Here is a 15,750-nt window from a genome sequence, read left to right as displayed (position 1 = left end):
ATAATTTTTTTTTAAACCCAGATGCCCGCCGTCCCGTCCACTCGCGACGAACTCCGGCAGCAGAATGGCATTCTGACAGATGCTGGCAAAATATAAACAATTGGGCGGAGATAGTGGTGACAGCTAGCTCCGCCCAAATGTTTACATTTGCTCGGCCCCTTACACGATTTAACTGTGTGAGCCATGATTGGACAAAGTCAACATTACTTTGCCCAATTATGGCTCTTACAGAGCACTGTGCTGTGATTGGGTAAAGTCTTGCACCTGACCTGTGGTCAGGTGCATTGCTTTACCCAATCATGGCTTCACAAGGCACTGTGCGGTGTGGTCGCCGAACACACAAACTGCTGATGTTTCGAGTTGAACTGTTGGTTGACTCGAACAGTGGGACGATCCCTAATTATGACCGGCAATCACTCAGGTCACGGTCTTCCCCCTGCAGAAAGCAGTGACTGTCCATCATCTCTGCCTGCAGGGATTCCCCTCTCCCTGTTCCTCCAGTGCTCATTGGAGGGACAGACAGGGGAGGGGGCAGGTACAGCTGGCTCTGGCTTTAGAAAGGGAGGCAGCTGTCAATCAGGCAGCAGGGTGAATCCTGACAATATTGTTGGGATCTTTCCCAGCTGCAGCGTGGTTCTGTAGGCAATAGCCCGCTATCTGCAGACTTTGGGTTAGCCAAAAGAGAACTGAAGCGCCAAAAAAAAAAACCTTTGACACTTTTAACCCATGCAGTGCTGGACATTCACAACTGTGAGGAGGATCCGGCTTCCATGAAGGAAGGATTTTTGCACTAAGCAGTAACCAGCAGCGATACTCTTCACTGCATGTAAATCCCTGGTGCTGTATCCCAATAAAAACTTACCCAAACTTCAGCTTTAATCTCTGAATATTTGTTTACATTAAGCACACATTCGATCTGAGTTTACCCTCCTCCAGCGATGACAGCTCCGCAATCACGGTCGCTGCATTATCTCCACCGATACCATCTCCTGTCATTTTATACTGCGGTCTTCTCTCTGTTTAGCTACTGGGCACCCACAGATGATGAAACTCCTGTGCATGCTTGCTAGAGTTACATCCTTCCACCTGGTATTGAGAATGGGTGCTGAGTGTACATTGCACAGCACAGCAGCCTTAAAGTGACTAAACTCAGGAGTTAAACCTTACGAAGGCCTCATTCACACTGTCGTGTAATACGCTGAGCATAGATGCGCGCATATCCAAATAAATGGCCAAACACATAGCTGCATATGGAGCCATATTTTTGCACTGCGTAAAGATGAGCAACAAAAAATGAAAGCGAGATGCGTCCGGACTCGGAATTTCTGCGTATTTTACACGCGAGCGCACATATACAAGTACATTAAAGTTTCTATTAAAAATGATGCATTCTGGGATTCCATACAGTTCACGCATATACGCGTCTATACGCATTTACAAATATGCGTACAATTTTGCTCTTGCATTGTGTGAATGAGGCCCAACTATTAACAAAAATGTATCGTGTGTGTGTGTGTGTGTGTCACCGGTCCAAGCGTGTTCCCATCATGGATTACAACCTCATGTTCAGTTTCCCAATTTGTAGGGAGGCACCAATACCGGTTTTTCGGTATCTAGTACAAGTACCAATATTTTTCTCCGGTACTTGCCGATACCGAGTACCGGTGCCTTGTACCCCGATTATCAGGAAGTCGGGGCAGCGGATCATGACCCATCGCCCGACTTCCTGATTGCCTGTGAAGCCAGTGTCAGCCAGAAGCCAAGCCTAGCGAAAGAACACCGGCTTTCAGAGGCTGCCTGGCTTCCTGACCAATCAGTCAAATACTCGGGATCGGTATTGGTGCATCCCTACTAATTTGTATTGAGATTGTAGTCCATCACGGGAGCGAGCTTGGAGCGGTGACTACTTTACAACACACACAGGGACCATGGGGAACAAAAGTAGCCCCCCCTCCAGAAGGAAGGACAGTGTCAGCTCCAATTCAGAGATGATTTGAAGATCTACAGCTGAGTGATACACAAATAACATACATTTTTGTTAATACTTAGGGTACTTGAATCCATTTTTAAGATTTAACTCCCGAGTTTAGGAGTAAAGCATGTTTGCTTTACAAGGGAATGTTCACTTTAAAATGGAATTGTCACTTAGTTTAGTGAATAAGGTGAATGTTGTGCACAGAATACCCAATCATGTGCAAGGAGAATAAAAACGAAAACAGTATGTCTGCTTGCATGTGATTGGATGATGGAAGTCAGAATTCACCTCATTCACTAAACTAAGGGGAAATTCCCTTTCAAATTGAAAATTTCCTTGCAAAGTGAACATGCTCAACTGCTGTTAGTAAGTCAATCCCATTACATCATGCGCTTTGTGAACCGACTCAATTCTCATAAAGAAAAGTACAGGTGAAACTCGAATCATTCATGCTTCCTTCCGCAGACGAGCTCTATGCGGATGCTGACTTCATTTTCCAGCAGGACTTGGCACCTGCCCACACTGCCAAAAGCACCAAAACCTGGTTCAATGACCGTGGGATTACTGTGCTTGATTGGCCAGCAAACTAGCCTGACCTGAACCCCATAGACAATCTATGGGGCATTGCCAAGAGAAAGATGAGAGACATGAGACCGAACAATGCAGAAGAGCTGAAGGCCGCTATTGAAGCATCCTGCTCTTCCATAACACCTCAGCAGTGCCACAGGCTGATAGCTTCCATGCCACGCCGCATTGAGGCAGTAATTGCTGCAAAAGGGGCCCAAACCAAGTACTGAGTACATATGCATGCTTATGCTTTTCAGAGGTCCGATATTGTTCTATGTACAATCCTTGTTTTATTGATTGCATGTAATAGTCTAATTTTCTGAGATTGTGGATTTGGGGTTTTCATGACCTGTAAGCCACAATCATCACAATTATGACAAATCACGGCTTGAATTATCTTGCTTTGCATGTAATGAGTCTCTCTCATATATTAGTTTCACCTTCTAAGTTGCATTAGTGAAATAAATGAACTTTGCACGATATTCTAATTATTTGAGTTTCACCTGTATATGCTTTAGAAGCAACATATGTAAAACAGAAGACACCCACCCATAACTCTCTGAGGGACCGAGCAGAACAGCCGAGCCGAATGCCGCTCAGCTGCATTCGGCTATTCACTCACTGCAGTTCGGCATCTATAAGAATAGGCCGAACAGCTGTGAGTAGCCTGCCGGAGGTTCAGCTCAGCCGATCCAGATGTTGGATCGGCTGAGTCGAACTCCTTCTGCACTTCGGGTCAGCCGAACATGCTGAGCATGTTCGGCCGACCCGAAGCCATGCGAAGCAAGCCGATGTACGGCTGATTTCAGCGGATATACAGCTGAAATCAGCCGTACCAGCCTGAAGTGAATAGCCGAACAGTGTTCGGCTCACTTCACTTCAGGTCGGTCATTCACTCGGCTGCCTACGGCAGCTTAGTGAATAGACCCTTTAGTTTTGTCTGAAGGAGTAGAGCTTTCCTTCAGTTCTGTGTCCCCTCGGACACAGAAATGTCCCCACTACATCGGTTGTTACTTGACACTCACTACGTCATAACCGCAAAGGAAACTGCAAATAACCCGATGTCCATATGAGGCCCAGTCAAATGTGACTTATTTGTTTTGTAGGCCCTCAGGATCCAATCAGTTACTCCTTCCTCCTCTATATTGACCAGAATAGGAAGGCAGGGAAGCATAAATCAACATTTGCAGTGGGGTTTATGTATGTGGCATTACATAGTGTTGCCTTTTTCTAGATGCAGCTGGTCCTATTAAAGTTTATGCAATGCCCAAACTATTTATTTTTTTATAGGAGTAGGGAATGGTTAAAAACACACTGGGGGGAGGGGGATTTATCAAAACTGGAGCAGATGCCTATGGCAACTAATGGGCTTCCCTAATTCATTTGCAAAGCTTAACTGAACAAACAGAAGAGAGAAGCTGATATGTTACCATGGGCAACTGCTCCAGTTTTAATAAATTCCTCCCACTGTCACTTGTCTTTGCCTATGGAAGGTAAAGTGACAGCGCTTGCTGCGTTCCCCTCCCTCCCGCCAAGGTATACTCACTCATAGTCTCCCTTGCCACTGTAAGGCTGCATTCACACTGGAGCAACAAGAAATGAGCGCATTTTCAGTACGTTTGTGCACTTTTTTTACGCGCATATATAAAGTCGCACGTTTTAATGAGCAGATTGTAGCACATTGATGTCAATGGACAGATGTGCAAAAAAACGAGCGTTTCCATTGAAGTATAAGGGGCCAAGCAGCGCAGAATCTCCCAAAAAGTAGCCCATGTACTTGCTACAAGCGTCGGGCATTTTGCTGCAGGCGACATGACGCTCAGATGTGAACATGGCCATTGAAATTAATTTTGAGGCTGACGAGGCTGCTTTTCTGAGCAGAAAAAAAAATGCTACAAAACGCTCAGTGTGAATGAGACCTAAGAGTCCACCCTGTGTAAGGTCTGCTATCAGAGCTATCTAGGTGAATGACATTACTGCCCCTCCCCATGTGACAGTGTTCATGTCTGGCCATTGGGCACTCAGGATGAACACTATCACATGGGAGAGGTCATGTGCTCCTCTGTACCATTGCTTCTATAGATCAACTGAGCCCTCCGTTTTGTAACTTACAGAGATATGGACTCCCCTGTGACAACTCTGATTGGCCCAGAGCTGTCGCATGGAGTACATCAGATGCTGATCTATACCTGGATGTACCAGGTACTTTTTTTAGCATCCAGCACTTAATGGAGTAGTGGGGAAGGGAAGCTAAGAGATGGGGAATTAAAGAAAACCACCTGGTTTCCTTATCTTCTAGTTTTCTGGCAAAGCACATCGCTGGCTGACAACACTGCTGCGAATTGCAAGGCAGTGGCTTAGCGTCGTCAGCCTGAATCCCAAAGTGTTGTTACTGGCAGGATCTCCAGTGGAAAAAAAAAAAACAGTTTGCAGTTAACCCCCCACACTGCAAGGGTTAAAGTTTAGGTTGCCAGAAAAAAGGACTTCTACTTACTTTATCCCTCGCTCTCCCCTGGCAGCTTAAGTGTGGCTGGTCACACGTACAATGCAGGGTTACCTGTCCTGCGTTGTAGTTGATCATGTCAGAGCCGTGATCGCGGATTTTGCACTCATGGTCTTGGTGGCCAGTCACCAGGCCTTAAGCTGGCCATACACTTGTGCCCTACAGAGTAAACTAGAAGAAACATTGCCCTCGTCCATTCTAAACAGCATGGATGGTGGAATCGCCACTGCCAGCATTCTGACAGCTGGAGCCCGCATCGATCAGAAAACCTGAACAGAGATCAGCTGCAGTCACTGACCAGCCAGCTAGCAAGATCTGGCCAAAATGTAAACAGTGTATGTCCAGCTTTAGCGTGTAATTTGGGGAGCCTTTCTTATCACATACTATATCATACAAACTAGGGATGCACCGATACCGATACTAGTATCGAAATCGGTGCCGATACCGAGTATTCGTACTCGCCCAAATGCTCCGATGCCTAGCCCGATACTTCCTGTATCAGGAAGCCGTCATTACACGCTGCCTGGCTTTCTGATTGGCCGGGAAGCGGGCTCACTTGACGAGGGAGCATGGAGCCGGCTTCCTTTCCAATCAGGAAGCGGGGCGCATCGTCATTAGACAGCGCCCGGCTTCCATGATTGGCCAGCAAGCCTGCTCCAGAAGCATGGGACGCCTTCCTTGTTAATCAGGAAGCCGGGTGGCGAGTCTTTACACGCCGCCTGGCTTCCTGAATGGGACTTCTGGTACTCGGTATTTGGTATCGGCGAGTACCAAAAAAAATTATCGGTACACTGTACCAAAGTACCGGTATTGGTGCATCCTTAATACAAACCTATTATTTGTAGGCCTGACAGCTGGGGAGTGAAGGTAAGGGGTCTGGCTGCAACATTTCAGAGTTAGTAAACCTGTAATTAGTACAAGTATGCTTTAAGACTGGAATGTATTAAAGGGCTGTAGTAACTTTCAGGTTATCTTGCTGGAAACACACCACTGTTCTATAGTAATAAGTTTGCAACTTACACAAATACATATATACAGCACCTCCCTAAGGCCCTTTTACACGGGCATTTCGCTGGGGTCCGCCTGTTAGTTTTTCAAGCAGTTCCAATCTGATGGAAAATGTTAGTCTATGGGCAGCCGTGTGTTGAAAAAAACTGCCTCCTGCTACAGCCAAATATATATTTAAATGATTGACTCATTAGTCCGGAGCACCTGCTGTAATTTTTCTGCACCCCAGTTCCTATGTTTTCATGCATAGTTGAGTTGCTTAGCCTTGTTTCCGCATCAGACCTTTTGGCCGCAATTCTTCCAAGACCAGCACTTCTGGTCAGACTTCTCCAGACAGTAGATGGGTGTACCTGGGTGTCCCACTGATTTTGCCAGTTCGGTGCTGATGGGTGCTGGACATCTTCCGATGTCGAAGGGAAGCATGGTGCATCTACTGCATTAAGTTTCCTTGGCCGACCACTGCGTCTATGGTCCTCAACGTTGCCAGTTTCTTTGTGCTTCTACAAAAGCTTGAACAGCACAACTTGAAACCGCAGCCTGCTTTGAAATCTTTGCCTGGGAGAGACCTTGCTGATGCAGTAGAACTACCTTGTGTCTTGTTGCTGTGCTCAGTTTTGCCATGGTGTATGACCTGTGTAGTCACACCAAATATTGATTTGATTTAGATTTTTCTTCTTTTCACACACTTTGCATTTTGTAGATTGATAAAAATAAATATTTCTGAAAGCATTCTTACTTTACAGCATTTGTTCACACCAGCCTAAAACTTTTGCACAGTACTGTATATATATTTATTTTTACTTACTAGCCAAAATACCCGAACCTTTCACTGTTTGCCTCTTAACATCTCCTACACTAACGGTGAGTGTAAGTTGGGATGCACCGATTCTAATATCGGTACAGATACCGAGTATTTGGATGAGTATTCACCCAAATGCTTCGATACCGGAACTTCCGGTCAGAAGAGATCTCCCTCTGACCAGGAATGCAGAGGGAGCATGGAGCCGGCTTCCTTTCCAATCAGGAAGCCAGGAGGTGGGTTATAAACCGCCTCACAGCTTCCCGATTGGCTAGGCAACCGGCTTCACTTGTTGCTAGGCTTCCTAACCAATCAGGAAGCCGGCGGTCACGTTATGACCTGTCATCTGACTTCCTGATTGGTCAGGAAGCCAGGCTGCCTACGAAGTAAAGCCAGCTTCCTAGCCAATCAGGAAGCCAAGCAGAACATGATGACTTGTGTCCTGCCTTCCTGATTGTTCAGGAAGCCACGCTGACCAGCAACAAGTGAAGCCGGCTTCCTAGCCAATCAGGAAGCCAGGAGGTGATTCATGAGGTGCCGTCCGGCTTCCTGATTGGCCAGGAAGCCAGGCTGCCTAGCCAATCAGGAAGCCGGACAGCACCTCATGACTCGACCACCCAGCTTCCGAATTGATCCGGAAGCCAGGCAGCCTCAGCAAGTGAAGTGGGTGTTGTTTTGCTAGAACACCGGCTTCACAGGCAATCGGGAAGCCAGGACATGATCTGCCACCCGACATTCTGATAATTTAGGCACACGGCACCGGTACCTGGAAAAAAAATATCGGTACTATACTCGATATGGAAAAAAACGGTGTCGGTGCATCCCTAGTTGTAAGCGGATTGGACATAACTACATAGTACGGCTCTGCATCTAACACTAGAAACTTTCTAGAAGAATTCATACTGACAACCTCATCAGTGTACTGCTGCTGCAACACTGTCCAATCACAGCTAGAGGTGGGGCCTAAGCCAGGACATATCACTCACTTGCAAACTGCAAATAGGTCATGAAGAGGAAAGAATCTGACTGTTTGGTCTAGATCACATTGTTTAAAGAGAAATACAAATTCTTTGCCATTTAAAGACAGCTTCTATATATGTATTTCAACTGTGGACTTAGCAGTTCAGCATTAAAAAACATTTTGATCAAGAAAAATAGCCATCAAGTCAAATATACTTATTTCTGCTGCTGGTTTCAATTGAAAAAAGGAAATATATACCGTATTTTTCACACCATAAGACGCACTTTTTTCCCCCCAAAAGGCAGGCAAAAATGTCTGTGCGTCTTATGGAGCAAATGTCTGAGAGCTGAGGCGGCGGGGCTGACAGTGTACCCAGGGGTGTGAAATTCCTATCGCCCGACGCCCGGGACATGCAGTTTCGGGCACGTCGTTTTTTTGTACATTTGGCCCTGCTCCGGACAAGCAGAGCTAAATGTAAAGTGTGGAGCCGCCGCTCGTTTTCATACAAGTGATCTCATTAGATCACTTGTATGAAAGGAGCAGTGGCAATCCTGTCCGCCCCCCCGGTGTACCAGTGTGTGTGTGTATATATATATATATATATCTGTGAGGTGTTCTGACTTTAATTTAAACTTGACCCTTCCAGCTCATGGGAGCACTTGCCATAATGTTCCCTGCTTCAGCCATGACAGGCCCATCCTCCCCATTACTGCCATGCTCTTGGATGCCTCTTCCAGTTCACAGCCCTCTTTCTTCAGCCTCTGGGTGAAAACTGCTGATGTCACGATAACCATACATTGCTCAAATTCCGGCTGATTTGTGGCACCAATGAATCAACACTGGTACCTTTCTACCAGCTCTGGGTGGAGGAGCATAATTTTGTAAACAGCAATCAAAACCTCAAGCAATCACGTGCAAGGAGATGGATAGAAATTGCCTTGGTCAAACCCAGAGGAAAAATCCTATCGACTTCTTGAAAATTGCTGTTTTTTTCTGGTTGCAATTGATTTTTTTCAATAGCCTGTATTAAAGCCATTTCAAGCAATCAAACTCAGGTGGTTGCTCGAACTCATGGGTAGTAGATTGAAAGTGGTTGTCTGAAACCAAGCAATTTTAGGATTACAGTGACACTAAACTCAGGAGTTAAATTTAGAAATACATTGCAGTACCTTAACTGTTAACAAAAATGTATCTTATTTGTGTATCACTTGGCTGAAGATCCTCAAATTATCGGTTTGCTCCCGTGGTAGACAATAACTTTAATACAAATTAGCTAAATAAACATGAGATTGTAGTCCACGACGGGAGTGAGATTGGAGCAGTGGCTACTTTACAAAACATAAGACATGAAGTAGGCACTGGCTCTCCAGAGTTCCTGCTGTCAGTTCCTCTTTATTGACATACAAAGGTCATCTCACAATGCGTGGCATCGTTACGGAACCATGTCGGTCCCTTCATTAGACAAACAAAGTGATCCAAAAGAATATTAGTATTGTCACGCAATAATCCTTGTAAAATTCCCATTGGTTGCATTTCCCAATGCATGGGATTTGTATTGAAACATAATTTTTTTTCTCGTTCGAACAGTAAATGTTCTTACAAATTTGTTTGTGGGCTTCTTAGAGGAAATGCATATTTTCCCTTTTGAAACGTATAAAACGTTTGTCAAATGTTTAAAACGATACATTGATGATGTGTTTGTTATTTGGAATGGGGATGTGGATTGGTTTCCTGAATTGTTATTTTGAACAGTATTTTTCCTGGTATTATCTTTAACCTGGATTTATCTGACTCTGGTATGGTCTCATGTGTTTGTAACAACGCATGATTATGAGATACACACCTCAGTTTACACCAAACTGACAGACCTTAATAACCTGTTCACATCCCAGACAATTGCTTAACAGCTTACCGATCTCACAGATCTTACAAACCATACAAATTTGCTCAAACCCGGATGTATGCCGGGAACAGATTGGCCTGACGTACAAAAAGTTTGTACAGAGGGGTTATCCCACCCAGGTTATTAATATAGCATTGACTCATGCGCTACAAAGAGCACAGGACAAGAGAACATTGAACACCACCAATGAGAGGATCTCATTCATACAGACATACACTATATTGCCAAAAGTATTGGGACGCCTGCCTTTACACGCACATTAACTTTAATGGCATCCCAGTCTTAGTCCGTAGGGTTCAATATTGAGTTGGCCCACCCTTTGCCGCTATAACAACTCTTCTGGGAAGGCGTCCAGGGGAATGTTTGACCATTCTTCCAGAAGCGCATTTGTGAGGTCAGGTACTGATGTTGGAGGAGAAGGCCGGGCTCGCAGTCTCTGCTCTAATTCATCCCAAAGGTGTTCTATCGGGCTCAGGTCAGGACTCTGTGCAGGCCAGTCAAGTTCCTCCACCCCAAACTCTCTCATCCATGTCTTTATGGACCTTGCTTTGTGCACTGGCGGCAAGTCATCTTGAAGCAGGAAGCGGCCATCCCCAAACTGTTCCCTCTCCATACAAACTAGTAGTCCATCACTGGAGCCATTTTTTAGAATGTAATTTATTGTTTATCCAATTAACCGATCAAACTCAATAATCGGCTAACTAATCGATTTTGAAAATAATCGTTAGCTGCAGCTCTAGTTCCCACAAAGTTGGGAGCATGAAATTGTCCAAAATGTCTTGGTATGCTGATGCCTTAAGAGTTCCCTTCACTGGAACTAAGGGGCCAAGCCCCAACCCCTGAAAAACAACCCCACATCAAAATCCCCCTCCACCAAAAACTTTACACTTGGCACAATGCAGCCAGGCAAGTACCGTTCTCCTGGCAACCGCCAAAGCGCGACACGCCCATCGGATTGCCAGACAGAAAAACGTGATTCATCACTCCAGAGTCAGGTTACAGTCCATGTACCCATTGCACTCCTGACCGCTCATCCATCAAAGTAACATGAGTGCTCAGTAGTCGACGGATGGCCACCGTCACAGTGATACAAAAGAAATATGGACACCAGCACTCCAACAGCAGATAGAATACGTCTATTGACGTACATGCAAACAAATAGCATAGCACACTATAGTGTGACGTTTCGGGATCACATAGGAACCCCTTCACTTGTTCTGCCTGATGAAGGGGATCCTATGTGACCCCGAAACGTCACACTAAGTGTGCTATGCTAATTTTTTGCATGTATGTAAATAAATAGACGTATTCTATCTGCTGTTGGAGTGGCGGTGTCCATATTCTTTTTTTTTTCCATCACTCCAGAGAACACGTCTCCACTTCTCTAGAGTCCAGTGGTGGCGTGCTTTATACCACTGCATCCCACGCTTTGCATTGTACTTGGTGATGTAAGGCTTGGATGCAGCTGCTCGGCCATGGAAACCCATTCCATGAAGCTCTCTGTTGTTGTGCCAATCTGAAGGCAACACAAAGTTTGGAGGTCTGTAGCTATTGGCTCTGCAGACAGTTGGTGATTTCTGCGCACTGTGTGCTTCAGCATGCGCTGACCCCGCTCTGTTATTTTACGTGGCCTACCACTTCGTGGCTGAGTTGCTGTTGTTCCCGGTTGCTTCCACTTTGTTATAATACCACTAACAGGTGACCGTGGAATATTTAGTAGCAAGGAAATTTCACGGAACACCTGAATCCAATGATTTGGAGGGATGTCCCAATACTTTTGGTAATATAGTGTATAATAATGCATCACAAGCAGTACACAAATCCATACTGCACAACATGAACATCCTCCAAGCAAATAAGACACTAAAGCTGGCCATACACCTCTAGATTATCTGCAGACTTTCTATGGTCAGATGGAAAAAGTGCAACAGATTCCTCCATCTACGCTAAACTGTGTGACTGGAGGAACCTCACACTGGGCCAAGCTCCAGTATCTTGCTAGTCGGCTCCGCTGGCTCTCAAAACACCTGAACAATGCCTGCATCCAATCAGATTGTTCAGGTGTTTTGAGAGCCAGCGGGGCCGACTAGCAAGATACTGAAGCTTGGCCCAGTGGGAGGTTCCTCCATCCACACAGTTTAGCGTAGATGGAGGAATCTGTTGCACTTTTTCCATCTGACCACAGAAAATCTGCAGATAATCTACACATACCACTACAGGTGTACCACCGCAATAAATCCTTGAAAGATTATCTTGTACCAGCTGATCCAAGGAACAAATACATGAAACTAGGGATGTCCCGAAACCGTTTTTTCAAGACCAAGTACTTTCCCTTAAAGTGAATTTGTTTCTAAAACAATACAGACGAATAATTTTAGGGCAGTTTCATTATAATTAGGGATACATCGATACTAGTATCAGTGCCGATACCGAGTATTTGGGCAAGTACTTGTACCCGCCCAAATGCTCCAATACTTGCCCCGATACTTGAACTTGCAACGAAGGAACATGGAGCCAGCTTCCTGGCCAAATCAGGAAGCTGGGCGGCGGGTAGCCAGCTCAATGTTGATTGGCCAGGAAGCCGGCTTCCCGGCCAATCAGCATCCAGCCGATGTTCTATCAATTTAGAATACTGGCCCAACAGTATGGAGCTGACTTCCCAGGCAATCAAAAAGCCGGGCAGCAGGGTAATGAAACGCCAACCGGCTTCCTGATTGGCCAGGAAAAAGGCTCCATGCAAGCGGAAGTACCAGAATCCGTACCAGCGAGTAAGATAAATATCAGTACACTATACCGAAAGACCGGCATCGAGTGCATCATTAATTATAATTATGAAGAACTAACTCAATCCATGATTACAGAGCAATGTAGAATGCCAACCAGCACTAGAGGACTACAGATCATTACTCCATGATTATACAGCAATTATACAGGGCTGCGTGTGGGTCTCACCAGGGTGCATAGGTGGGCGCTGGGCTCCAGGGCTGTGAAGCTGTCATTTGCTGTGCCAGTCTCGGGCAGGATCAGGTGGTGATGTGCTGTTGGACTGGCAGGCTGCCTGAGGTCCCCAGCAAACACGGAACCTCAGACACCTGCTCTTGTTTAAAAAGTTTGGCCATTCGTTTCGGGGCATTTCACGAGTACAAATACTTGGGAGAAAGGCCCTGTATCGGCATCGGGACATCCCTACATAAAACCCACATATATGATATCACAAAAGACAGGCTGTTACACATGCTGCAAGTGCAAAACCTTGATCATGGGTGAACAGTTTCCACACCCTCACAGGGGCAACAAATACACCAGAGGACACTTCAATTGTAATACAATACTGTATCTACATACTTAAATGGCTATGTGCCTTTATATACGTTGATAAGACCATTGGCCCCTTTAAGAGAAACAATTATGCCCCAGGGAAGCATTATGGATACATACTCCTGACACCTCCTCTACCAGAAAGATGACTGATATCGTACATGTATTTTGTTTTTTTCCCCTTGAATTTCTTGTCTTAGAGTTATAGCTTCTCCATGGGTTGATTACATAACAGCTTGGGGTTGCAAATTTTTCATCACTTTGTTTGCCTGATGAAGGTACCGACATTCCAAAAAGCTGCCACACCTTGTGAGACGCTTGTATGTCAAGAGGAATTGACAGCAGGAACTCTGGAGTGCTAGTGACTACTTCAATTTCATATGGGTTGATTGGCGGCACCATCTGCAGTCACTGCAGCACCCACCCATAGGCTACAGGCACTTTCTGGTCAGGAGTGCAGTGGGAACACTTCTATATTGGATTACTTTACAAAAGACACACAGGGACCATGGGGAACAAAAGTAGCCCCCGTCCAGAAGGAAGGACAGTGTCAGCACCAATTCAGAGATGATTTGAGGATCTACAGCCGAGTGATACACAAATAAGATACTTTTATGCTAATAGTTACGGTTAGGGATGCACCGATACTGTTTTTTCAGTATCGAGTACCAATAATTTTTTTCCGGTACTCGCAGATACCGAATACCAATAACGGAAGACCCATTCATCGAGCCAGGCGGTGTATAATGACTCACCACCCGGGTTTCCGATTAGCAGGGAAGCAATCTCCATGCTTCTCGTCACTAGGTGACAAGAAAGCATGGAGCCAGCTTTCTGGCCAATCAGGAAGCCAGGCACCATGTAATGTGACCGCCCGACTTCCTGATTGGCGGGGAAGCCGGCTCCATGCTCTCTCGTCATGAGGCGACGAGGGAGCATGAAGCCGGCTTACCGGCCACCCAGAGAGCCAGGTGCCGAGTCATTACACGGCGCCTGGCTTCCTGATTGGCCAGCTTCCCGACCAATCAGGAAGCCAGGCAGCAAGTCATTACACTAGTGAAGAGGAAGCATGAAGCCGGCTTCCCAGCCAATCAGGAAGCCGGGCAGCATGCAATGACTCGCTGCCCGGCTTCCCGATACTGGAAGCTCAGGTATCGGCTAGGCATCGGAGCATTTGGGCGAGTATACTCAGCATCGGCACCAATACTAGTATCAGTATCCCTTGTTAAGGTACCTGAATGGATTGTTAAGATTTAACGCCTGAGTTTAGTGTCACTTTAAGGCTGCTGTGCAGTGTACACTCAGTATCCATTCTCAATACCAGAATGGAGCCAGGAGGAAGGATGTAACTCTAGCAAGCATGCACAGGAGTTTCATCATCACTTTAAGTCCTGGTAAATAATCCCTGAAAGTTGCCATGTGTATGGCCAGCTTTAGGGTTAGAGTAGAGGACTTTGTTTTCCTACACAAAGATGAAGTATTCCTACTGCCACAACACCAAGCTCCTCCCCATAGTTCTCTAACAGGGTATACTCCACCAACCAGTACTCAAAATGTTATTTCATATTAAGATCCTGGATTTTATCTGCAGAAGGTTTTGTGCTACAATGGGACAGACCCAATCTGCTTTACTAGAAGCATTGGGCATATTTCACAGTGAGCCCCAAAATGACTTTTCTGCCTTGATATATAAATGATACTGCTCATTTATCCAGGTCATTGTCTGCTGTGAAACATCTTCAACATTTCAGAACTCTAGTTGATAATGACCAACCACTGCTAGCTACTTTTCCTAAGGGCTTGTTCACACCAAAAGCGTGTGCGTTCCAGGGCAGTAGCTGCTGGAACTCATCGCGATCGCTGAGAAACTTCCCCCCGCGTTTTGGGGCGTGGAGGTGCATTAAATTCAATGGCACCGATTCCACGCACCCCTCCCCCCCACCCGCAGTGCGATCTGACGTGTGGCAAAACTTTGTCAGGCTTCCGTTCCACTGCAAACCCAAAAAATAGGGCTCGCTCTATTTTTTTGCGTTTGCAGCGGATTTTTTTTTGCCATTAAATATAATGCACTGCCTCGCCCCCTCCCGTCCCAAAACGCGGGGGGAAGTTTCTCAGCGATCGCAGTGCGCTCCAGCAGCTATTGCTCTGGAACGCACACGCTTTCGGTGTGAACAAGGCCTAAAGCTGGCCATACAGCTTTCAATTTCTTTCATTTAACCAGCGGGCTGAACAGGAGAAATTGATGCAATTCCTCCATCAACACAAACAGCATGTTGATCGAGGAATCGCCGCTGTTTGCATTGTATTCTGACAGGTGCCGGCTCAGAGCGGGCCGCACATTGCCTGCCGGCTCTGATTGTATGAAGATTTTCCAGCCGGCTCCTTCGATCAGCTGTTCGAGGAATGCCAGCTGAAAGGGAGCCAACAGCCCCATGCCCTGGCCAAATTTCGGCCGATACAATAAAATTCGGCCAGTGTATGGGCACCTTTATGCTGACCAATGGATGTCTCCTGATAAGACATCTGATGACACTGCATTGGGCTGAGGGAAGCATAACATCCAAGCAGCAAGCAAGCTTTTAGTTTTTATTTAAATCAAACGGACATCAACATAAAACCTTCCAGTGAGAGACCAGTATGTGGTTACTGCTCACACGTTTGATTTCGGCTATAAAATTGGAACAAAAATATTAAGAATTTAATTTAGAATGTTTTC

Source organism: Nanorana parkeri, unplaced genomic scaffold (genome assembly GCF_000935625.1).
Source record: "Nanorana parkeri isolate BGI_ZX_2015 unplaced genomic scaffold, ASM93562v1 scaffold519, whole genome shotgun sequence".
Lineage (NCBI taxonomy): Eukaryota > Metazoa > Chordata > Amphibia > Anura > Dicroglossidae > Nanorana > Nanorana parkeri.
This window is presented reverse-complemented; position numbering follows the sequence as displayed.